The sequence below is a fragment of the Notamacropus eugenii genome, chromosome 1 (assembly GCF_028372415.1).
Source record: "Notamacropus eugenii isolate mMacEug1 chromosome 1, mMacEug1.pri_v2, whole genome shotgun sequence".
NCBI lineage: Eukaryota > Metazoa > Chordata > Mammalia > Diprotodontia > Macropodidae > Notamacropus > Notamacropus eugenii.
Genome location: NC_092872.1, coordinates 185,605,271 through 185,629,668, shown reverse-complemented (window position 1 = coordinate 185,629,668; position 24,398 = coordinate 185,605,271). Strand labels below are relative to the sequence as shown.

The 24,398-nt window shown below is 36.5% G+C and overlaps 1 long non-coding RNA gene across 2 annotated transcripts; it reads right to left on the bottom strand.

The window, feature by feature from the left end:
* Positions 1-11,679: 11,679 nt before the first annotated feature.
* Positions 11,680-21,963, bottom strand: LOC140524429 (uncharacterized). 2 transcript variants are annotated; one of them, XR_011973719.1, is made up of 5 exons: positions 21,849-21,963; positions 20,038-20,170; positions 16,814-16,982; positions 15,836-16,065; positions 11,680-11,867 (listed from the first exon to the last, which is right to left on the bottom strand). It is a non-coding gene; the product is annotated as an uncharacterized lncRNA (long non-coding RNA). The 2 variants fall into 2 exon arrangements; XR_011973721.1 differs by lacking the exons at positions 11,680-11,867; positions 15,836-16,065 and adding an exon at positions 16,179-16,380.
* Positions 21,964-24,398: the final 2,435 nt, after the last annotated feature.

The window sequence follows — 24,398 nt, the reverse complement described above, 5'->3', positions numbered from 1 at the left end:
CTTCTCCTCCTCCTACTTCTCCTCCTCCTCCTCCTCCTTTCTCCTCCCTCCTCCTCCCTCTCTCCCTCCATCCTTCCTTTCTTCCTTCTTTCTTCTTCTTTCCCTTGTATTGATAGTTTTCTTGTGTTTTTCCTTTCTGATTTTAAATCCTTACTTGAATCCCTTTGATTTTGAGTTTTTATACAACCCAAAGAAGGGCAAAAGAGAAGTTGAACAAGTGAATTCCTTTCCAAATGGAAATTTGGTCAGCAGGGACCCAGATGGAACATTGGGTGGCAGAATGTGTACCAAAGACATCAAAGCACATGGTTACTTGGGATTGGATCTGGGACTAAAACTTTTCTCAGAGAGTTGACTCTGACACATTGGTCTCATATTGGAGTAATGGAAATTGGAGCAAAGCAAATGGAAATTGATCCACTGGAGCAATGGAGAAATGGAAATCAATGGTTTTGTTTCAATTTCTTTGCCAATTTGCTGCTGGTTAACTCCTTTCTGTATATTTTTATCTTAGGGTATGGTGTGCTTCCAAACTGAGTCATTGAGAAGACTAGACATCTCCTTCTGTTGAAACTTGCCTTCCCAAGACACTTTGAATGTAGTGTTAGCTCATTCATTCTATAAGACCTTTGGGATGGAAAATTCAATGTGATATATGTTACACACACACACATATATATATATATATATATATATATATATATATATATATATATATATATATATACACATATATATATATGTGCACATACATACACACAGACACATATGCACACATACATATACCCATATAAATGCATACACACATATGTGCATATATACACCTATAAATACACAACATATACACACATATAAATACACACAGATATGAAAACTTACAAATATATATGTATTTATTCTATAGATTCACAGAAGGTACAGGGGCAAGGGGCAGTGTTGGGGAAGAGGACAGAAAGATTCCACTAGAATATGGCCTGCCTTGATGTAATAAGAAGAGCTTGAGGACACATGCCTCCTAGAGTTATCTTTTCCTGCATTTTTCTTTCATAAAAAAATACAAAAATTTTTTTGTTCCATCTTTCTGTCCTGATCTGCTTCTCTTCTGAAGGACAAGAAGTAGGGATCACCCAGGCTATTGGGTTGAAGTAGAGAGCAAACTTCTCTTTTGTTGTAAAAGGAAGCAAGTGTTTCTGGTATCTCCAATTCTCTCCTTTTCTCTTTCTCTGACAAGATTTGGGAAGTATGCATGATTTCACATCAAAGTAGACCTAACTGGGCTTGAGAAAAGTGTCCATCTCCATGCTTCACTCAGAAGCAGTATCTTACATCTTAAGGATTATTGTTAAAAATTCTTTTGTTTTTTACATTGTAAAGGAGTGATGTTTTTATAAATTTCAAAGTTTGCGCCCAGTTAAGATTTTTTCCTGATACACCATGTACCTCATGGTCCCCATTAATTTCATCTATTAAGTAAAATTTTATCTTTACTGGATCTTGAAGAGGTACCCTAGTGGTCACTACACAGACAGGATTCTTAACATGGTATCCATTAACTTTATTTTATTTCATTCCAATAAAATTAGTTTCTTTTAATTTTATAATTTTGTATTTTATTTTAAGTATTTAAAAACATCATTCTCAGAAGGGTTCCATAGGCTTCATCAATCCACCAAAGGGATCCATGACACTCAAAAAGGGTTAAGAACCATTAACCTAGGAGATTCCAAGATTACTGGTACTCAAAGGATTCAGGGTCTAGCAAGATCAGTAACAAAAAAAAAGTTTCTTGATGTTCAGTGTATTCACAGTGATATAATGGGTATAGAAATCAACCAAGTGGCATTACAATGGAAGAATTTACAATCTAGTAAAACATTGCAAAACCTCCTAAAGAAAGTAAGTTGTATCAGAAAATTACAATATGTTCCTTAGTTTTGAGAGACACAAAATTAGACCAAGGCAATGACTCCTATGCAATGAGATTATTCAAAATAAGCTCCTTTTGGTAAAGAATCTCCACCCATATCTCTACCATAATCTCTTTGCTTATCAGGGTCAGTGTTTCTCTTTTACCAGACTGTGGGGAAAAAGAAAAAAAAAAGATAGCATGTTATCCCAGACTTGAAAAAGAAGATTTGTGTTTGAAAGTTTGACAGCATATGTACTGTGTGACATTAGGAAAATTGTACATAAAGTCTTGGAATATAAACTTCTTTAGGTAAAATAATATTTCGTGTTTACTGTTGTAATCCCTACACCCAGCACAGTGTCTTATTCATAGTCAATTAACAGGTGATTGCTGATTGATTCATTGATCTGACTCAGTACTCTGATTTATAAATGAGGAATCTGAAGACCAGAAGAAAGTAATGACTTATCTAAGATCACAAAGATAATTAGTCAATGTTTAGTATTAGAGTACAGGCTTCCTACCTTCCAGTCCAATACTCCTTCCAATACAGCACAGCTGCCATTCTTGGACACACACACACACACACACACACACACACACACACACATGTATTTGTGTCTGTGTATGCACACACACATTCCTCTATATTTCATCTGTCTTCGTCTTTTCCTCCTTATCCCTATACACACACACACACACACACACACACACACACACACACACATATATATATATATATATATATATATATATATATATATATATATATATATATATATATATATATACATATGTATATATGTATATGTCTCAGTTTGATTGAGTCCAAGGTCTTCCACTACATCCAGGGTCATATCTAGCCTTCCTGATCTATAGCTCACCACTGGACCCAGATGTCTCTGGAGGAGAAAGTGAGGCTGATGACTTTGCATAGCCCTCTCTCACTTAAATCTAATTCATTAGCATGTCATGACATCACCTTCCTGATGTCATGATCCTCTTGCAGAAAGAAGGAGAAACCACAACAACCTATGTACACTTAGTTTGTAAGTTCCTAAAGAGCAGGAATTGTCTATACAATTCTCTAACAAGACTTATTTAATAATGTCTTATCACTGCTGATTATGAGTTATATTCTTTAAGTAAATATTAAAGTCTCAGAATCACAGACTGTCAAGAGTTGGAACAGACTGCAGAAACTATATAGTCCAACATGTATCTAAAGCTAACTGAGCTGCAGCTGCCAGGTAAAGCTAAGAATAAGAATATAAATACACACACTTATATACACATACATAGATATATCTGTGTGTATATGTGTGTGTGCATGTGTATGTATGTACACATATATTTGTGTGTATATATACATATATGTGTAGACATGCGTGTGTGTGTATGTGGAAAGGAAAGGTGCAAGGAAGAGAGGGATTGTAGATGACAACTGAAAATAGATCATTTAGAGTGGCCTAATTCTTATTTTGTTTCTATTTTCATTGCCAAGGATAATGGCCCTTGAACTGGAAAGGACAGTGCAATAACAAAATAGCCAATAGGCCATTGCTATCCAAGATGAGTAAGAAGATAGGAAGAAAAATACTTATATACCCTTGACTAATTCAAGCAATCTGGTCCAGAGGAATCATACTGCCAGGTGCTCCAACAATTGATAAATGCAATTATTGAACTAACATAAATGATATTTAAAGATAGTGAAGAAGCATAACAAAGCATAACAAGCCTGGACAAGAAATGTCAAAGTTAAAATTTCCAAAAAATAGAAGACAATATAAACTGATAACTGCAACCAAATAAGATTGACTTTCATTCCCAGCAAAATTCTACAACATGTAATTAAATATATTGCTAGTCAACATCTGGAAAAAATAAGCAATATTCACAAAAAGCCAGTATAGCATTGATAGAGCCAGTCATGCCAGATTAACACTATTTAGTTTTTGGACAAGGATATTAAACTTCTGGATCAGAGGAATGGCATAGATTTTAGCTAGATTTCAACAAAGAGTTTGAAAAAATCTCTTGTCCTGTTCTTAATGATAAGATGGGCAAATGTGATGTAGATGATAGCCATGATCAGAAGGATTTGGAACTGGTTGAATTGCCAAACTTGGAAGAATCATTAATGGTTTAATCCCAGTTTTGAAGAATGCCTTCAATTTGGTGCCCCAGGAATTTGTCCCTGGTTCTGAGCTGTTTAACATTTTTTACAACAATCAATGATGTGGAAGCATGTAGGCCATTCTCACCAAATTTGAAGATGACACAAACTGCGTAGAAGAGCTCATTACCTGGATCTACTCAGAGCTGGGATCTCAAAGAACTTGACAGGCTCAAATACTGGACCGAGTTCCAGAAGATAATATGGGATAGGAATAAATAAGGCTAAATAGAGATTAGTAGGGATAAATATAAAATCTTACACTTGAGGTGTGTTTTTAATGACTTCACAAATATAAATTGGGAGAGGCATTATTAGATAGAAATCTGTCCAAAAATATATTTGAAGGTTTTCATGGATTGTGAACTCAAAAAATGTCATCATTTATATGTCAGCAGGATATTAGAGTAGGTAGAGCACTAGACTTGGATTCAGGAATATCTGAGTTCTTTATCTTGTATTAGACATTTAGAAGCTGTATGACCCTATGCAAAGTCTTCTCTAGCCCTCATCTAGCTGCTTTTCCAAAGATTCTCTCCCTCTTCTCCCTGGAGGAAAGACTTAGTGTGTCTATATTATGGCAAAAAGCTCCTAAATAAAGACAATTGAAGGTTATCATACTGTCAAGTATAGCACCATCAAAGAATTCTCTTTCATATTTGTTAATAACATCCAATATGAATGACAGATGTGATGAATGCTCTGCCAAGGAAGAACTCAGTCAAGAGGTTGTTGTTGAAAACCCTTGAGCAGTCAGCCTTTTAACTCCCCTTTGATGATGACACCTGGAGGAAAAGCTAAAGGTGGAAATGAATGAGGAAATGAGAGCCCATAATGGGCTATACAATATATTTTCCCCCTTGGTGATGTCATCCACCATTATCTCTATGCAGATGACTCACTAGTTTATTTATCTAAACCTAGACTCTCTAATAAGTTTCAGTCCCAGATCACCAATAGAGTATTAGACATTTCCTAGTGAATGTGTCATAGGCATTTCAAATAAATTGTGACCAAAGCAAACAGAACCCTTTGTCTTTTCCTTGAAATTCACTTCTTTTCTAAATTTCTTTGCTTCTGTTTTTTTAAAATATATTGTATTTATATATTTTCTTTTTACATTGCCTAGATTTCCCCCTGTACACTCATCCCTCCAGAGAGCCATCCCTCGCAACAAAGATTTTTTGTGTTTTGGAATAAATTCTGTGAAAAATTGAATAAATGTACATTAAATTCAATGATCTACACCCATGGACTTCTCACCTCTTCAAAAGATGGTGTGAGTGGCTAATGTGCTTCCTCATCTCTTCTTTGCATATAGATTTATTCTTTTTGATATCTCAACATTCATTTTCATTGGTTTTTGTTGTTGTTCATTTTTATTTATATTGTTGTAAGTATTGTGTGTTTTGTTTTCCCAGCTTTGCTTATTTCATTTTGCATCAGTTCACATAGGTCTTTCATTGCTTATCTGAATTCATCATAATCATCATTTCTAACCCCATAATAATGTTCCATTATGTTCATGTACCACAATATGTGTAACCAATCCACAATCTATGTGTATCTACATTGTTCCCAATTCTCTGCTACCACAGAAAGTACTATTATAAATATTTTAGTATACGTGAAGCCTTTCTTTTTGTTAATTAATTCTTTGTGGTACATTTCCATCAGTTGAATCTCTGGGTAAAAGTATATTGACATTTTATCCACTTTTCATAATTCCAAATTTTCCTTTAGAATGTTATACTAATTCACAGCTCCATCAACAATGCATTAGTGCACCTATCCCTCCAACATTTAGCATTCTCCTTTTGGAAGCATCTTTTCCAATATCCTGGAAATGAGGTAGAACTTCAGGGTTTACACATTCCTTATATTAGAGATTTGGAGCATTATTTTACATGGCTGTTAATAGTTGGCAATTTTTCTTATGAGATTATTTGTTCATATCCTTTGTCCGCCAGTCTACCAACAAATGACTTTTGGCTTTATGTATTCCTATTAATTGTCTATGTAACTTAAGTATTAAACCTTTATCTGAGAAATTTAATACGAATATCTTTTTCTAGCCAACTGGTTCCCTTCTTGTCCTAAATGCATTAATTTTGTTAATACAAAAGTGTTTTGATTTCATTTAATCAAAATTATGTATTTTATCTTTTATAATTGACTTGTTTGGTTAATATTTTCCTCTAGCTATTGTTGTGTTCATCCTTCGTTGCCAAAGAAGACCATGCCATCAGAGAAATGATGACATGACTTGCATCTGACTTTGTTTTGAGTGAGAGAGAGCTGTGCAAAGTCACCAGCCTCACTTCTCCTCCAGAGCCATCTGGATCCAGTGACCAGATATTCGTCAGGATGACTGGAGATGGCCCAGGATGCAATGGGAGACAGCCCCTTTAGGTTATATGATCAGCATCTCTTCCATTTTAATTGAATGATCTTCAGTATTCAGCTCACATCCATTTTGAATTTATTGTAGAATATATTGTAAGATGCTAGTCAAAGCCTGATTTCTGTCATACTGCTTTCCAGCTTTTCTTGCAGTTCAAGCAAAACAGGGAATTCTTTTCTAAATACTTTATGTTTTGGGGTTTATCAGATAATAGGTTATTGAGTTTCAGTGTTTCTGAGTCTTCTTTCTATTACCCTGATTCCCCGTTTCTGTTAAGAATGCCACTGTCCATCCAAGCACCATGATTCACCCTGAGTCTAATTCAACTCCTTGTTTTCTCATGTACTGCCATATGCGATCAAGTGCCAAATTTTGTTGAATCTACTTCCATGCTATCTCTTGTGTCCATCCCTTTCTCTCCACTCATATGATAACCACCCTGTCTTAGTTTCTCAACGCAACTTGCCTGAACTGCACAGTACCCTTTTATAGGTGCTCTCCTCTCTACAATGAATCCCCTTCTAAACTGCCAAAGTATTATTCCTCCAGGATAGATAAGACCATGCTCACCCCCAACATTGCCTGTTGAATCAAATATACTCCTTTATTTTGTCTTTTAAGGGACTTTACACTCTGACTCCAGTCTGCTTATGATACATTAACCCCTTTTAGACTGTTTTCAATCTAGTCAAACATCATTCCTCATACCTAACATTTCAGTTCCCATCTCCATTTCCTTATTCAGACAGCTCCTCAAGACAAAATGTGCTTCTCCACTTCTGCTTATTGGAGTCCCTGGGTTACCTCAAGTAACTCAGCTGTCACCTATATGAACTCTGTCCTCATCATCCGAGCTGCAAATGCCCCTCCCTTATTTAGCTTGTTTTTACTCTGTTTTATGTTTGCTTACATGTGTATATGAAACTCTCTTGATGAATTGATAGCATGTATGTTACTTGAAGGAAGGGACTATTTTCTTTTTTTTATCTAAAGTTCTAATGCCTAAATTTCCTAAGTTCAAGGAGCTGATTTCAGTGACTAAGTAATGTCTCCTCTTCTTTCTCTATAAATGGCTTATGTGGTAAGCAACTCTTCTGCTATTTACAAGTGATAGCCAAGTGTAACACATAAATTTATATTTATCATGGGATGTTATGCAAGTGACTAGGTTCCAAGATTATATGAAAGGGCACTTCCTCCTTTTCTGCCTCCAAGACGTTGCCAAACTGCCAATGAATTTTCATGCCTCCAATCTGATAGTAATCTTTCATGTGTGTAGAGGTTAGAGAGTGTTCCATTTGAAGTTTGATTGTTCTTGTTGATATAAATGGGAGAAAAGACCTTGCTCAGGAAGGATTTCATCAGTAAATTCTGTCTACTGATCTGGTCTTGAATATTTCGGTTCAAATTTGTATGGCTGAGCTCGTGGATAGCCTAAGGCTCGCCTCTTAAGAAACTTCATCACATCCTTAGAATGACTTTGAAGAATCTGTCTTAGAGACAGGGTTGGAGTGGGCCCAAAGATGGCACAGAGAGACTTCTCAAAAACAGTAGCTAAAGGGAAAAAAGGGCTATTAAACTTTTGCTGGGCAAACTAAGAGGTTCCAAGCAGTTATGCTTTGCTTAAAAAAAATAAAAAAAAATCCAATTAACTCAATATGAAGGGAGGATGATTTACAGATATTGCACTTGGTACAAATAGGAGTGTGTGTGTGTGTGTGTGTGTGTGTGTGTGTTTTCCAAATTTTGGAAAGGAAAATACCCAAATGCAGTTCATCAGAAGTTTCAGTATACAAGGAATAACTAGATCCAAAATCACACAGGGCTTTGCTTCATCACTTAAGCTCTCTTCTTCACTTAATTGTTGACCAACTAAATTTAATTGAATTCAAGGCATGAGAGTAAAGGAGCAAGTTACCATCATTATTAAGTGCAGTTGAAAAATGTGGTTGGGTTTGTAGGGACTTTCCCTTTTTACTCAGCATTCATGTATTCCTTCATCTAACAAATATTTATTGAATACCTGTAGTCTCAGAACTCTAGTAAGATAAAATGAAATGTTTAGCTAAGACCTGGCATTTGCCCTCATTGACTTTACATTCTAGTATAATAGCTCATCCTAATCTTGAATACTAAGTCAGCCAATTCTGACTTAATTGTAAGTGGATCTTTCCACAGATGCCTTCCTCCCCTTGAGGTTGCACTTGGCTCTGCCCGTTTCAAGGCTCTGGAGAAGAGGACCCTGGTCCTCAGCTGCTGCTGGTACCCCTGCTGCTGCAGAGGCTGCCCCCTCCACTTCCTCCTCCTCCTCCCTCTCTCTCTCCCGTTCTCCTCTACTTCCCTCTTTGCTTCCCCCTTCCCTTCCCCTCTCCTCTCCTTTCCTCATCCCGTTCTATAAAGAAGCCTTTTACAATCCACCTTAAAGCTAATATCTTCTCTTTTAAAATGATTTCAAGTTACTTGTATACAACCAGTATTTGTTAGAGAGAGAACCTGAACCCAGGTCTTCCTGAAATTGAGACCAGTTTTCTACCTCTCTGAACTGCTGACTCTCTAATTATTCCTTTATTTCCATTTTTTAAAAGTTGTATATTTATGTATATCTGCTACATGTTAGACTATTATTCATAGGCACTTCATATTTTTAAAAAGGTTTTTCTCTTTGTATGAATTTTTGACCATAAGTAATAAGCAGCTAGGTGGCATAGTGGATAGAGCACCTGACCTGGATACAGGCAAACCTGAGTTCACATCTGATCTCAGACACTCTTGAGCTGTGTGACCTTGGGCAAGTGGCTTAACCCTGTTTGCCTCAGTTTCCTGATCCGTAAAATGAATTGAAGAAGCAAATGGCAAACCACTCCAATCTTTGTCAAGAAAATCTCAATGGGGTCATGAAGAGTAAGGCATGATTCAAAAACAACACAAAGAAATGTTGATGAATCCAATGTTTAATAATAATGATTAATAATAATGGCTTACATTTATAGAGGCTGAATATATTCCAGGCACTGTATTAAGTACTTTAAAATTAAGATCTCATCTCAATTAAAATCTAATATCCTGTCATTTTGTTATAGCTATCCATTGCCTCCACTGTTTTTAAAGACTCCGGTATTCTATATAAACCATTATGCAACTTGGTATATCTATCAATACTTATTTCTTTAAAATAATATTTCCACATATATTGCTAGAGATAGCATTTCTATAAATGTGTTGAATAATAATGGTAAAAGTGTGTAGAATTACTTTGATCCTCCTCTCAGTATGTCTATGCTATTTATATTTCTCCATTATGCATAACGCTGTCTTTGATATGAATTCATGATTTTTATTATTCTCAATAAAAAAGATTTTTTTCATTGCTTTATTTTTGGTAGTTTATAAACATTAATAAATTAAGATTATATTTTATCTAACATTTTAATCAAGTGACTTAATTATTTAATTATGCTTTATGGTAGCCATTGCTACATCAATTGTGTGTGTGATTTTGAAATACTCTTAAACAAATGCAACTACTGCTATAAGCTATTTGCCAACATTTTATTTAATAGCTATGCGTTGAGGTTAATTTTATTGGCTTACAAGCTTTCTTTTTCTACTGTATCCTGCCATGGCTTGGGGTTCAGAATCATATTTTTCTTGTAAATATTAATCAAGGATAATATCATATTTTCTCATTTTCCAAAAGTAGTTAACATACATATGAATGATAAGTTCTTAAATGTTTTATGAAATTCACTTGTGTATCCATCTGGTCCTATGCTCTGTTTAAATAGAGGAAGCTCATAAATGACCCGTTCAACTTATCTTCCTGCTATCATTTTATTCAGGGTAACTTTTTCCTCTTTTCTCATTTAATGTAGTTTATACTTTTTTGATAAATATCCTTCTTAATAGTTATTCTGTTTCACTAAAATATTCATCTGGGTAATAATCACTGATATTTTGTTTTTTCTTCCCTCTTCTTTATCTCTCACTTCTTTTGGACTCTTGAAATTTGATTTTCTTGCTTCTTTTTGTCTAAATTTGCTAATGATTTATCAGTTTACTGATATTTACAAAACAACAACAGGAACCTAGATTTTATACTTACTCATTCTCTCCCCCTTTTTTTTACATTTTATTCTATTCATTTCTCCTTTAATTTTCATGAACTCTGGTTATGTACTTATATCTTACGTCCTAATTTATTAAAATTTGAATATTTAAACTGTAAACTAAACTCATTAATCCTTTTCTCTTTCATTAATATATATTTTTGAGAGTATGTTTGCCTCCCAAGACTGTTTTAGTTGTATCCCATTCATTTTCATGTGTTACATTAATATTGTCATTTTATTTACGTTTTAATTATTTTCATATTTTTATTATTGCCATGCATTGTTTCCATAGATAGGGCTAGGGAAGTCTTTGTCATTGGGACATTGGTGAGGGAACTTTCCTAAACAGAGTACAGTCTTTCTTGAAGACTTTCCTAATGGAAATTATTGTTGTTGTTCAGTTTTATCTGATTTTTCATGACCCCATTTGGAGTTGTCTTGGAAAAGATACTGGATTGGGTTTTCCATTTTCCTCTCCACCTCATTTTACAGATGAGGAAATTGAGGCAAACAGGGTTAAATGACTTGCCTAGGGTCACACAGCTCGTAAGTGTTGGAGGCAAGATTTGAATTCTGGAAGATGATCTTTTCTGACTCCATGCCTGGCACTCTATTTCACCACCTAGCTGCCTGAAGGCAAGTAACCCACATTTTGAATTAGAATTCACAGTGACCTTCATGTGAATCCCTGAGACAAATAAGTCAAGACCTTCTTTATAGGGGATATGGCAAGGTAGAGGCAGAGGAAAATAGGGAACAACTGAACGTTTTTGTAGATAGGTGTTTCTTGATGAAAAGAATAGAAAGGAAGGTAAGCATGTGTAGGATATTTGGAAGCAGGTAAAATGGGAGGAGACTAGCTCTAAAGCTGCCATAATCATCTAGGCATGAGATGGTATAGGAAAGAATTAGCTTGTTGGCAAAGTAACCAATGATAGATTTTGAATCAACTTATAGAAACCTATACTTATAGTACTGAATATGGATTCTCTTAAATGGATTCTTTGTGAATATATCCCATAGAAATGAATATTCACAAATTTTTTTTTGCTACACAAACTGAATACTTACAGAGGGTGAGGAGGGGAAGTGATGAAAGCATCTCATTTGCTTTGTTCAGGTTAGTTCTTTTATCTTGTTTTTACTCCAAAGATTATGAACAAAGTTGTGTTGTTGAAATACCTTAAATCAATAACATCTTTAATGCCTTGGAGCAGAGCTTTCTTGGACATGTTGAGCTTTTGTGAGGTAATCTTTGGGGCCTGCCTGGTGACATTGGAGGAGTGAATATCAGTTACAGTAACAACACAGGAAAGCAGTATCACAGAAGAATCAATTTTCTAAGGAAATGACCAAACTCCAATTGTAATAGTATATTAAAAACTACCGAAATGGAGCTGAGCAGAGAATTTTTATAACAGCTCTCATTTTGCAACTGCTGTTGGCTTCATCATATTAATGACAGAAAATCATATTCCAAAGGTCAGCATTAATCATTGTGTTGATTTCTTCTGGTGCATGGAGGCTGCTAGTGAGAATGTAAAAAGGATACCAGGAAAAGAGGAGCAAGTCAAAAGCTATTGTCATTCAATCCAGGAAAGAACTGACCCATCTTGAGACACTTTGGCTATTTATCAAGGTTCATTTTATCATACATCATGGCGCATCTTCACCTGAGGTTGAAAGATAGCTGAGGTGCCAAAAAGTTATTTTCTAAGTCTTAAAGGGAAGGTTGGACAGGGTCTAGCAATGGAATATTATTTGAGAAAAGAAATAAATTGCAAACCACAAGATTCTTACATACTGTATTCTGCGTATATGTAAAATGGAGATTTTATTGAAAAGCATCCCTGAAGTCCATGCAGATAGTTATTTTTGTTGTTAATAGTGGCCCTTTGTTGCTTAATGCCTATTTAAAATACTTCCAATGCTACCTTTACATACACTCCTTTGAAATGGAACCCAATTCAGATCAAATTGACCACAAGTTACAAATAAATGGTCAGTATTTTCATGACTTAAATGTGGTTTTTGGCCCACTATACTTGAGGTAGTCCCACTCCAAACTACCCTGCATTAGAGCCCCACCTATGACAGTATTAGGACAAGTACTGGCCCAACTGCAGCTCAAAACAGTATGAGTTGCCTGTGTAGACGTGAATCTAAACAACAATTTGGCTCAGTGATCAAAGAATCAGTATATCAGACAAATAGGCCAAATCTGCTCTACAGGCCAAACAACTGAATCAATTGTTTGACATCCTCTGGCAGTCCATATGTCAAATGTTTTTTACCCAGGGCAACCATGTTTTCTCTAAAGATCAATTTGGCTGGCCATCATTGCTCTCCATGAATCAAAGTCTACTAGCTTTGATCCCTTTGGAATTATTCTAAGAAAAGAAGGAATAGAAGAGAAAAAAGAACATCTTTTAAGATACTTCATCTCACACTCAACAACCCAGAGTGTAGCTCTGATTTAGTATGCAAATAAGAGAAAGGCAGAATAATAAATTCTTTTTAATCAAGCAGATTTTTTTTATTGTTGGATCACGTGTCCAGGCATATAAATGAATACTCTATGAAACCAAAGTGTGCTTTGGAGAGAAAGGTATTAAAATGGAGTTGTAAGAGGAAACCGGTAGTGGTATAATTTAAGACATTGTTTGGTTTATTTTCAAAAACAGTTTGTCTTTAAACAACTGTAGTTTATAATGAGAAAATTATCAAAAGCTTTTAGTTACTCAGGTTGCTAAAATGAAGGATGAACTCATCCATTATGAGCTATAAAATCCATTGATTACTTGACTTCCCTAAATCTTCAGCCCCAGGAATCCTGATTAATGTACCAAAGATGTCTAACTGAAATATCTCCCCTCCCAGAGCATATTATTGAAGAATGAGTTTATGATACTGCAGAGGTTCAGGTAAATACTGTTCTACAGTAGAGAGCATTGAGGAGAAAATTCTGATTGTGCAAACTGTGATATATTATTCCAAGAGCAACTGTTATGACAGGCCCTCTTTTACCACCTCTAGTTAGAGAGTCAAAGTTCAAGTCTCCAGCCACTATCTTGAACTGTAAAGGAAAACCATGAATAATTTTGCTTCTGGCATTTTTTTCAAGTTCTCAAAGCACTTCTCCCTTCTTCTAACTGAAATTTCATGTAGTTCAAGTCAGCTAACCCTGGTAACAAGGTACTAGGAGGGATGAGTGCTAGGTATTTTAAAGAAAGAGGAAACAGTGATTGTCTTTGAGGAGCTTACATTTCTACTGGGGGCATGCAGCGTGTATGCATATAGGTAAAAATGAAATGTACAGAAAATAATGTAGAATAATTTGTATGCTGGTAAATGTTTAACAAATAGCTCTCTGAAAAGGAGGATAAGCTTTCAAATTTAATCTCCATTATTAACATTTTCCCAACACTTTCATAAGTCTAGACAATCAACAAAAAATAAATAAATTAAGGCCTGATTTATAATAATCACTAAATTCACAAAGTGTAAATGCTTTCACTGAAAATTTAATAATTAGTTTTCCAGAAACTTGGTTGACAAAGATGCAGAATAGGAAATGGAATGCATTTTTGGAAGTGATCTGGTGACCAGTCTGAGTGATATGGAGTGTTTTTCTAATGTAACAACATTAGTCCAACTTAGCAATGTTGATCAATCAAATGACCAACCAAAATTCCATGACATATCTCCAGAAAGAGAACTGATAGACTCAGAATGCAAATTGAAAGATATTTTGTTCCATTTCATTCTTTTTTTTTTTTTTTTTTGGAACATGGCTAATGCAGTCTTTTTAATGTTTATTCCTGTTTATAGTGGGTTTTACTTTTCTTGCCTTCTCATAGGTGGGAAAGAAGTAAGAACATTTGGAATTGAAAACGAAACAAAATTGAATTTAGAAATCTAGTCCAACTCCTTCATTTTACAGATGAGGCAACTACAGCTAAAAGAGCTTATATTTGCCCAAGTCACATAGGAAATAAGTTCCAGATCTGGCATTTAAATCAATTCCTGCATTTTTCCACTGCCCTGAAGGAGAATAACATGATATAATACTGGAAATGAGTAGGGAAGCCATTTTGATCATGCCTTTAACTGCAAAGCTGAGGATTTTGTATTTTATACTAGGACATCATTGAAGATTTTTTTCAGTAGGAGAGTAGTGTATTCAAGTCTGTTTTGGGAATATTAACTGGTAAACTTGTATAACTGTTCCCCTCCCCCAAAATGTAAGGTTTTTAAGGTCAGAGACTGTTTCATTTTTCATTTCTGTTGCCAGGATTGATTCTGATACCTTGCACTTAGTAGGTTCTTATTAAGTATTAGCCAAATTAAATGTCATTGGATTTCAAAGTCAAGTGAAGGAAAAAGGGCCTTGGGAGCCTAAAGTAATGCCTTCAGAGGAAGATGGATTGGAGAGGGTAGAGATTGTCATATAGGGGGAACAGCTAGCAGGCAATTTGACTTAAAAGATCTCATTACTTCTGCAGAGACTAATGCACACACTAAAGGAGGAAAATGTAGCAAGAGATCATAATGAGAACTGGAGACAGGGATAAGTAACACCCAGAAAAAAATATTGACAGTGAAGATGAACTTTAATTCTCAAAAACTATGGGAAGATAGAAAGGAATGATAGAGGGCTAGAGCTTTTTGTCTAATGCCTGTAGGTTTCTGTATTTTGGTAACTTCAGTCAAGTATCCATTGGACTCTTACTTATGACCAAAATCACCAGCTAAATAATCACTAATGAGGCAGCAAGAAATGCAAATGAGGCATTATTATTCTCCCAAAACAACCTAGGCAAGCAATAACCACAATCCTTTCCCCGCTCCCATTCCTTAAAGATCACTGACTTCTTCTAAAAGAAATTTCTGATGGATTAAAGCAACAATTAAATCGCTCCATCAAAAAGCACCTCTTCCATTCAAACCCACATGATGAAAAGATGTCTAACTCTGTAACATCTGAAAGATGCTGAGGCAAAAATTAACTCGTGATGTTCTTAGAATTATGATGACCATCTGCCTTGTAGTTTTTGAATTGCAGAGCCAATCTTTGTAAAGTATTCCTCATTACTGAAATAATAATAATGTGGAGTGCTGTACAAATTGCATTGATTTGATTACTGCAATGTAATGTATCTTTGATGCTTTGGGGCCATCTCTGAAAAATGTTGCATAATATTTTGAGACAATTTCATCTATTTATTACTTACAGTCTTGTTTATATTCTCCATCTGTTTTTTTTTAATTCTTCCCGAAGACAGTTGAACAGAAACATAATTTTTTGTTCATAAGAGTTCATCTGTTCCTACTGCTTCCTCTCCACCTGAAGGTATCATTCTCTCTGACTTTAGCAATGGATGCTTTTCCACAATGGGCACGAATGTTTGACACTGCTTAGAATTAATTCGCTGAGATTACACACATGACCCAATCTCTATGTCTGAAGGAAAAATAATTAAATAGATTGATGAGCTTGGTGCTTATATAGTTCCTGGCACACAGTAGGGACTTATTTATCGAATTAAATTTTATCTCCTCAATATTTACCCAGTGCTCAACACATAGTAGCTGCTTGTTGAATTGAATTGAGCTGAGATGTTTTTGATGATTACAGAGAATTTTATAGACGGATACTTTGGGCAGTTTTGCATATCATATAGGTGCTGGATTTGGATTCAGAAAGATCTTTTATCTCAGTAACTTATGAGCTGGAAGATCCTGATGCTTCAACTTCTCTGTGCCTCAGTTTTTTCATCTGTAAAATCAAAGTGTGCTAATGGTCTCTCTAAAGTGTTTTCTCTCTTTAAATCTATGATCTTATGATCCAGTACTTGTTCTTCTTAGACATCTTATAAGGGCTTTATGGTCATAATATAATAAAATGGATTTAGCACCTATTGCAAATATATCAAACACATGTTGTAAATGTAAGGTATTATTGGATACCATGCAACAGCAGTAGTGAATTAGAATGAAAAGAGTCCTGGATCTGGAAGTCAAAAGATCTAAACTTTGTGTCTTGACTGTAACATTTACTAGATATTGGGCCTTTATACATAAGGGTCCTTGTTGGCTAAGAATGTTTCTATTACCTACTTCACAGGGCTATTGTGAGAAAACACTTTTTGAAAATTGCGAAAGTGCTATACAAATACAAGCTACTATTACCCTCAGTGCCCTTCACCTACATCATTGTAAATGGAGTCTTGCCACCTGGAGGGACTCACTAGGTGTTTTGCTTGGTATCTTCTGATCTCCCATAGAGTGAAGCAGAAAGCAAAGTTGGTCAGGTCCTGGACACATCTTCAGTAAACGTTTTTCTTAAAGTCTCCTGTGTGCCACCCACTGTCCTAAGTGCTGGAGATATAAATAGGAAAAAAATAAAGGTAGCCCTTGTCCTCAAGGAGCTTACAACCTTTTTTTTTCTTTTTGCAACTATGAAAATGTGCCAGTCACAGCAACTGAACAGTCATGGTAAGAGAGGTGAGAAGAGGGAAAGAAGAGTGAAGGGAAAACCTGAAAAAGGATTATGTCTCTACCTAGAGTATGCTCCTTCCTCACCTCCGCCTCATAGCTTCTAACAAAGCTCAGATACCAACTTCTGATGCCACCCATTTCTAATGCCCTCCTTCTCCTCTAGAATTATTGCATATTTACTTAGCTATATTTATGTAGTTTCCTTCAATAGAATGAAAGTTCCTTTAAACCAAGAGCTCTTTGTTTTTCTCTTTGTGCCTACATTGCCTAGCCTGGTGTCTGATACATTATATCTGCATAAATGTGTATTTTATGACTAGATGAATGAACGAATGAGGTTCCTTCTGAGAATCAAGGTTAGAAAGCTACCTGACCCTCAAGGAATCATCTTCTTGCAGGTGCTCCCCATTTAAGGACATTCCATATATACAACAATAAAAAAACTTATAAATAAGCTCAGTTTTGAGAGAAGGGTAGTTGTTTCTTACAGACAGTCTCCTGCAATAATTTCTTTTAAATGATGAACTTTTCTAGTACATTTCAATGTTTGCTTACATACGATTAGCATTTTATGCCGTTTTCCTATTTCCTTGTATGTCTTCACTCCTTTGAAAGCAGAACAATCTTCTTTTTCTGCCAAGCCTAGAGGCCTGTATTAGGCTACCCGAGTCTTTCCTACCTCACCTCCGAGGTCTTCGGCTGGCCACGCTGGATGCACGTATGAGAGAAAGGTCGTTCCAGAGTCAAACAGGGGTTGAGCTTTATTTCAGGGTCCGGGTTACAAATGCAGGGGGGTCTTCCTTAGGAGGAAGAGGGGGAGATTTCCTAAGGAGGCTAAGCTTAAGGGATTGGAAGTAGAAGTACAAGCGGGGAGAGAGGGGGAGGGGAGAGAGGAAAGAAAAGAAGCGGAGCCCTACTTTTCTCTTTGGCTCCACACGTGCTAAGAGAGAGCTTTCTGGCTTCCTCAATCCTACTTAATCTTCAGCCACACAGTTTGCATCTCAATACCATGCTGTTAGGTAACTAGGTGTGCTCCAATCCGGGACGACCTCGAGGGCAGGGAGACTCCACCCATCAGGTATCTCCGGGGGAGAGGCGGAAATACCCGAGCTAGCCGAGCTAGCTCAGTCTGACCTTCTCGAACCCCCGCTGTTCATGGAGGGCCTCGTAAGACTCTAAGATTTAGAAGTCCCACTTTTACCTGCCCGAGACTGTCCACACGGAATTGAGCTTCCAGTCCCAACATTTTTCCATCTGTATCCCTAATGTTTAGCATAGTGTTTGGCACATGGTAAATTTTTATTTAATTAATGTATTTTTAGTTTACAACATTCAGTTCCACAAGCTTTTGAGTTTTAAATTTTCCCCCATCCCTCCTTTCCCCTTTCCCCAAGACAGCATGCAATTTGATATAGGCTCTACATATACATTCATACTAAACATAGTCATGTTTTGAAGAAGAATTATAACCAATGGAATGAATGGTGATAAAGAAGAAACACAACAAAACAAATCAAAAAGAAAGAGAGCAAATAGAATGTTTCAATCTCTATTCAGACTCTGAATGGATAGCATTTTCCATCATGAACCTTTTGGAGTTGTCTTAGAACCTTGCATTCTTGAGAAGAACCAAGTCTATCAAAGCTAGTCACATGTTACTCGACATGGCTGTTAATGTGTACAATATTCTCCTAGTTCTGCTCCCTTCACTCAGTATCAGTTCATACAAGTCCTTCCGGGTTTTTATTTAGCCTATCTGCTCATCATTTCTTATAGCTTAGTAGTATTTCATTACATTCATATAACACAATTTTTCAGCCATTTCTCAGTTGATGGGCATCCCCTCAATATCCAATTCTTTGCCACCACAACAAGAACTGCTATAAATACTTTTGTACATGTGGGTCTTTTTCTCATTTTTATGACCTTTTTGGAATATAGCCCTAGAAGCGGTATGGCAGAGTCAAAGAGTACACATTTTTATAGCCTTTTGACCATAGTTCCAAACTGCAAGGAGCTTGCAACCTAATGGAGGAAGTCAACACTCAAAAGGAAACCCCATCATGGTTCTGCTCCTACCGAGATCTCAAATGATGCCGTCAGTTCCCAGGGGATATAAGCTCAGGCTCTATGTAGTGACCTGCGCTCTTCCCTCTGCAGAGCTGTTGGGATTATTGTTTAATCCTGGACACAACAATGTAAGAAATACATTAATAAGACATTACTAAGACATTACTAAGCTGTTCATACCCTCTGAACCAACTATATCACTATTACACCAATATCACAGAGAGATCAATGGAAAAAGAGAAGGACCTACATTTGCAAATATATTTATAGCAAATCTTTTCATAGTAGCCAATACATTTGAAACTAAGGGGTTTCCCACTTTTTGGGGAATGGCTAAACAAGTTGTATATACAATAGAATGTTACTGTGCCATTGCAAATGATTAAAGAGACATTTTTAGAGGAAATTGGGAAGATATCTGTGACCTGATACAGAATAAAGTGAGCAGAACTAGAAAAATTAAACATCATGATCATTATAGATGAAAACAACTTTAAAAAAACTCAAGAATGTTAATGAATGTACCATTAGTCCAGAGGACTGAAGATGAGTCACAACCATCTATCTCCTATCAGAGAGGGAGGTGGAGATGTAAAATCCAGCGTAAGATATGCTCAGTGTGAGCATTTGTTTTGTTTTGTTGCTCTGTAAGGATTGTAGTAGTTGAAGAGATAGATAGATAGATACTATATGGACAAAAATAATTAAATAAGAAGTAAAATATCTGTTCTATTTGGCCCCAGAGGACAACTTGAACAATGAGTGGAGGTTTCAAATAGGCAAATTTAGGCTAGATCCCAGGAAATTAAACAACAAGTAAATATCTTCCCAACAATTAGAGCTACCCTAAAGAAGAACAGGCTACCTGGCTTCTTGTCCAATATGTTGTGAGGATTCCTTTCTTATATGGTTTGGACTGGCTGGCTACTGAGGTCTCTTTTTATTCACATTCCATAGTTCTGTGACCGGTGAAAATGCAACTGCTTATGGAGAAGAAACTGCACAAATAGAAGTCAAAGTTATACCAGCCAGTTGGGTGTCCATGTGAACCAAGACATGTTCTCTACATTATTCCCTCCCCTTGCCACACAACTCTCCAAACCCCACCTCCCCTGACTGACAATTGGCAGATCCATGGGAGAAAATTTCACCTGGAGTCTTCAGTTGGTTTTAATACTGTTTAGGGAAAACATAGAATAAGAAAAGAGCAAATCCTTTTTGATTGTATGATTTACAAAACACTCTCTAAACTCACTGGGGGATGGAGCAGGGAGAGCCTGTGCAGGGCTCATTCCTTATTATGAAAACTACAGTACAACGATGACCACAATTATAAGCTGATTAGGTGGATAATTGACAACACAAGGGTACTAAAGTTACATTCTACTTGTTTCAGCCATGTTTAATACAAGTGGCGTTCTATATTTTTCGGCAAGGGAGGCTCCTAATCAAGACATAAATGGTTTTCTAATTAACTGCTTTTGTCTGATTCCCTGGACTAAAAAGCAGTTTTGTTCAGTGAAATGCACTAGGCACCAGACTTGTCCCAGCCTTTTGTGGAAGCTTCCTATCCCTCTCTTAAAGACATTGCAGTTGGGAACAGAAACCTGTTCTTCAACACTGGTGACTCACTGGAGGGAAGAGCCTTCATTTTGATCCCCCAGCACCCAGGGGCTCAAATTAAATAGATGGACAGGTTTTAAAAGGAGTCTAGGCCTGGTTTCTCTAATGATCTCAATTTACAAACTTTCATCCTTACAAAGAAGGGGTATCAGTGAGTTGGACCCTAGAGATGGGAGGAAATAGAGACATCTTTGTTTGATTCCAGCCATCAGGTTCCATGGTTCATTTATTCATTCAAAAACATTAAGTGGTACATGTAATAGAGGCTTAATAAGATGGCTCAATCAAGATGTTAAATGTACCCCCATAACTAGTGTTCATGAGAGAGCTTTAGGTATTTCAGCAGATCAATGAGTGGTGCTACCAAAAGGAAGAAGTTAGGTAGGAACAAGCAGTACCCTGAAATACCAGGGAACCACTAAGGATCTTTGATGTGGGGCACCAATTGATGAACAGCCTTGAATAACTCCATACAAAGTTTCTGTCAGTGTGCTATGAGTCCCTGGAATGTCATTTCCTTCTCCAATTTGCAAAAATCTTGGCATAGAAAATAAGGATGGTTTTAACTAATTTGCTTTGCCAAATAGGAGTCCAGAAGGAGATAAGAAATATGTGCTACTCACTTAGTTTAGCATGTCTTAACACACCAAATTCCTGAACCTCTGAGAAACTCTTGGCGGCATCGCACAGTCTAAATCTATAAATTGTCATTCATATTGGTCATACCAAGTACTGAGAAGTCATTTTCCATTTATCACCTCTTTTATTTTTGGGTGAAGTTCATCTCCCCTAAAGACTTAATTTCATGGTTATCTTTTTCCACCTGGTATATCAGGTCAGGCTGGTAAGGTACTAGGCCCAGATGATTATAGAGATCCACGATATGTTTTCTTAACTATGATGGCACTTCCTAATTGCTGCTTTCTTGCAGTGTTTTTTCATCATCACCATCAATTAGTACCTACTGAGCATCTCCTGAGTTCATGACATTGAATTAAATTTTCATATAACACATTGACCTGAAGCTCATTGCTATTGTCACTAACTTCCTACCATGGTTGTTGCTCGTATTCTCCCAAGCATCCTGCCTCCTTTTTCTGCTCTTATGCATGTGTCTTTGCTGTTTTTTTTCTCTTCCCATTGGCATTCAGGTGGTATCAGGATTAGATTGGTGTGCTTCTGCACGTCCGCCACTTATTTCTGAAATGTAAGCTGCCACATCATAATTAGGGGTGTGACAGCTCCTGTTTGTTGAGGTGCGAGTCACACCAGTATAGAAATCAGCTTTATTTAATCTTCCTCTTCAACAGATTGTTTGTCTTATAATAGTATCTAGGCAGAAACTTGTTTTTATTATTATTAATAAGAATAAAAAAGACAGTAAAATGATGCTACATGAGGATTCACATGTTTTCAGTGGTTAGCTGTAGGAGCTATGGAACCTACTAGCTTGAAAAGATGCCAGAGAGCAAGAGAAATAGCAAAATAGAGAAAGATAATATGAGAGGTATTTGTTATAAATAAATCTTTTTTCCCCTTTAGTCTGATAGAGCCTACTGCTTGGCCAACCTTGTTCACTGGATCATGAATCTAAGGGTTGGGAGAGATTTCCAGTATCCCCTCAACAATATCACAAAGAAATAAATAGCAATCCAGTTTCTTCCCAGAAGAATCCATTTAGGGGGAGTCCACTACCTCAAGGGATATCCTTTTCTTTTTGACAATCCTACTACTTAGGAAGTTTTTGTTTAAATCAGTCCCAAATATAAGCTTTTGCATCTTCCATCTATTGACACTAATTCTCTCCTCTGACACCAGGCAAAACAACTTTGACCCTTCTATGTAAGAGCTTGTATAGGTAAGTGCTGTGGTAGATAGAGCAATGATTTGAAGTCAGGAGGACCTGAGTTCAAATTTGGCCTCAGACAATTTCTAACTGTGTTATCTTGGGCAAGTCACTTAACCTTTATCTGCCTTAATTTTCTTATCTGTAAAATAAGGATGATAACAGCAACTAGTTCTATCAGTGGATAGAACTAGAGTCAAGAAGACCTAAATTAAAACCCAGCTTCCAAAACTTTCTACCTGTGTGACCCTGGGCAAGTCACTTAACCCTGCTTGCCCCAGTTTCCTCATCTGTAAAATGAAATGGAGAAGGAAATGTCAAACCACTCCAGCATCTTTGTGAAGAAAATCCCAAGTGGGGTCATGAAAACCCTGAAATGATTGAACAAGAGTACCTACCTCCAGGGACGCTGCAAGGATAAAATAAGATAATGTTTGCAAAGTGTTTCACAAACATTAAGACACTACATAAATGTTTGCTGTTACTATTATATAATAATAATTAGTATTATATAATAATAATTACTATTATTATACTTGAAGATAGCTATCCTCATTGAAAACCTTTTCATCTGTAGGCAGAATGCCCTCAGTTCCTGGAATCAGTCCTCATCACATGGCACGTTCTGTGGTTGTCTCATCATCTGCCTCATTTGGTTGTGAAGGAGTATCAGCTTTCACATGAACATTCTAAAGGAGAGCACCTGTCTAAGAATCTAAGATAGTATATATAGAGGTAGATTATATGCAGCCTAGGAGCGCATGAACTTTTCAAATGACCAGATCACAATATTGACGTAGTCTAACACCCTTACTCCTATGCTGGGGAGGAGGATTTATCCACCAGTAGAGTGAATCCTGGGGCAGAGCTGAGTGGGCTGATGCCGAGTACTTCAAGCATGTCTCACCCTTCTATAATTAGCCTTGCCCCAGAACTCCACAGACACTTTCCCTGAACTTCAGGGAGGACCAAGAGGCTGGGCATTTGCCCTGTTGACATGCATGAATTTCCCCAGCCTACATACAGACATTTCACTTTTTTTTTCATTTGCCATTATGAAGTACAACAATCAAATTTTCAAGATTCCAGACAAATTATACATAGCACCAGCCCTATTTAGGTGCATTTTATCCTTTGCCAAGAGCCCATTATTCTTATATTTTAAACCATATTCCAGAAATCCAAATACCTTTCTCAGATCATCTTAGTCAAATTATCAGCCACCCTTATTTTCTTATTCTCCTACTTCCAATTAGTTATCTTAGTGACATGATTACTTCTATTCATCCGATTCTAGATGTCAAGGAACATAAACACAGTCACATTCATTTCTAACATAACAACAGGTTTTATTAATCACATACAAACTCCCAAGAGTATACTTTCAATAGAAAGATCTAAGAGGCATATGCTTCCTATTTCCCATATCCCTCGGGGCCCAGGGTTTTGGTTCTGGAGAAATGGTGGTGTACATTTAACTACCCGAGCTTGATCTGTTCAAACCATAGAATGATTTGGAATGGCCCAAAAGGGTTGCTAGGGTCAGTGTGGTTATATATTCACATAGGCAAAGAGAATTGTAGACTTTTAGAAGCACAGTATAGTAGGGTAATCAGAACACAGGCACCTTCTGATACACCAACCAGGAAGAGGTCAGATGAGGATAAATAAAAGAAGCTTGGTTGGAAACTTCCTTTGTTGTTAGAAGCTGCATTCATTTAGTCATTAGTCATTCCAACTCTTTCTGACTGCTTTCC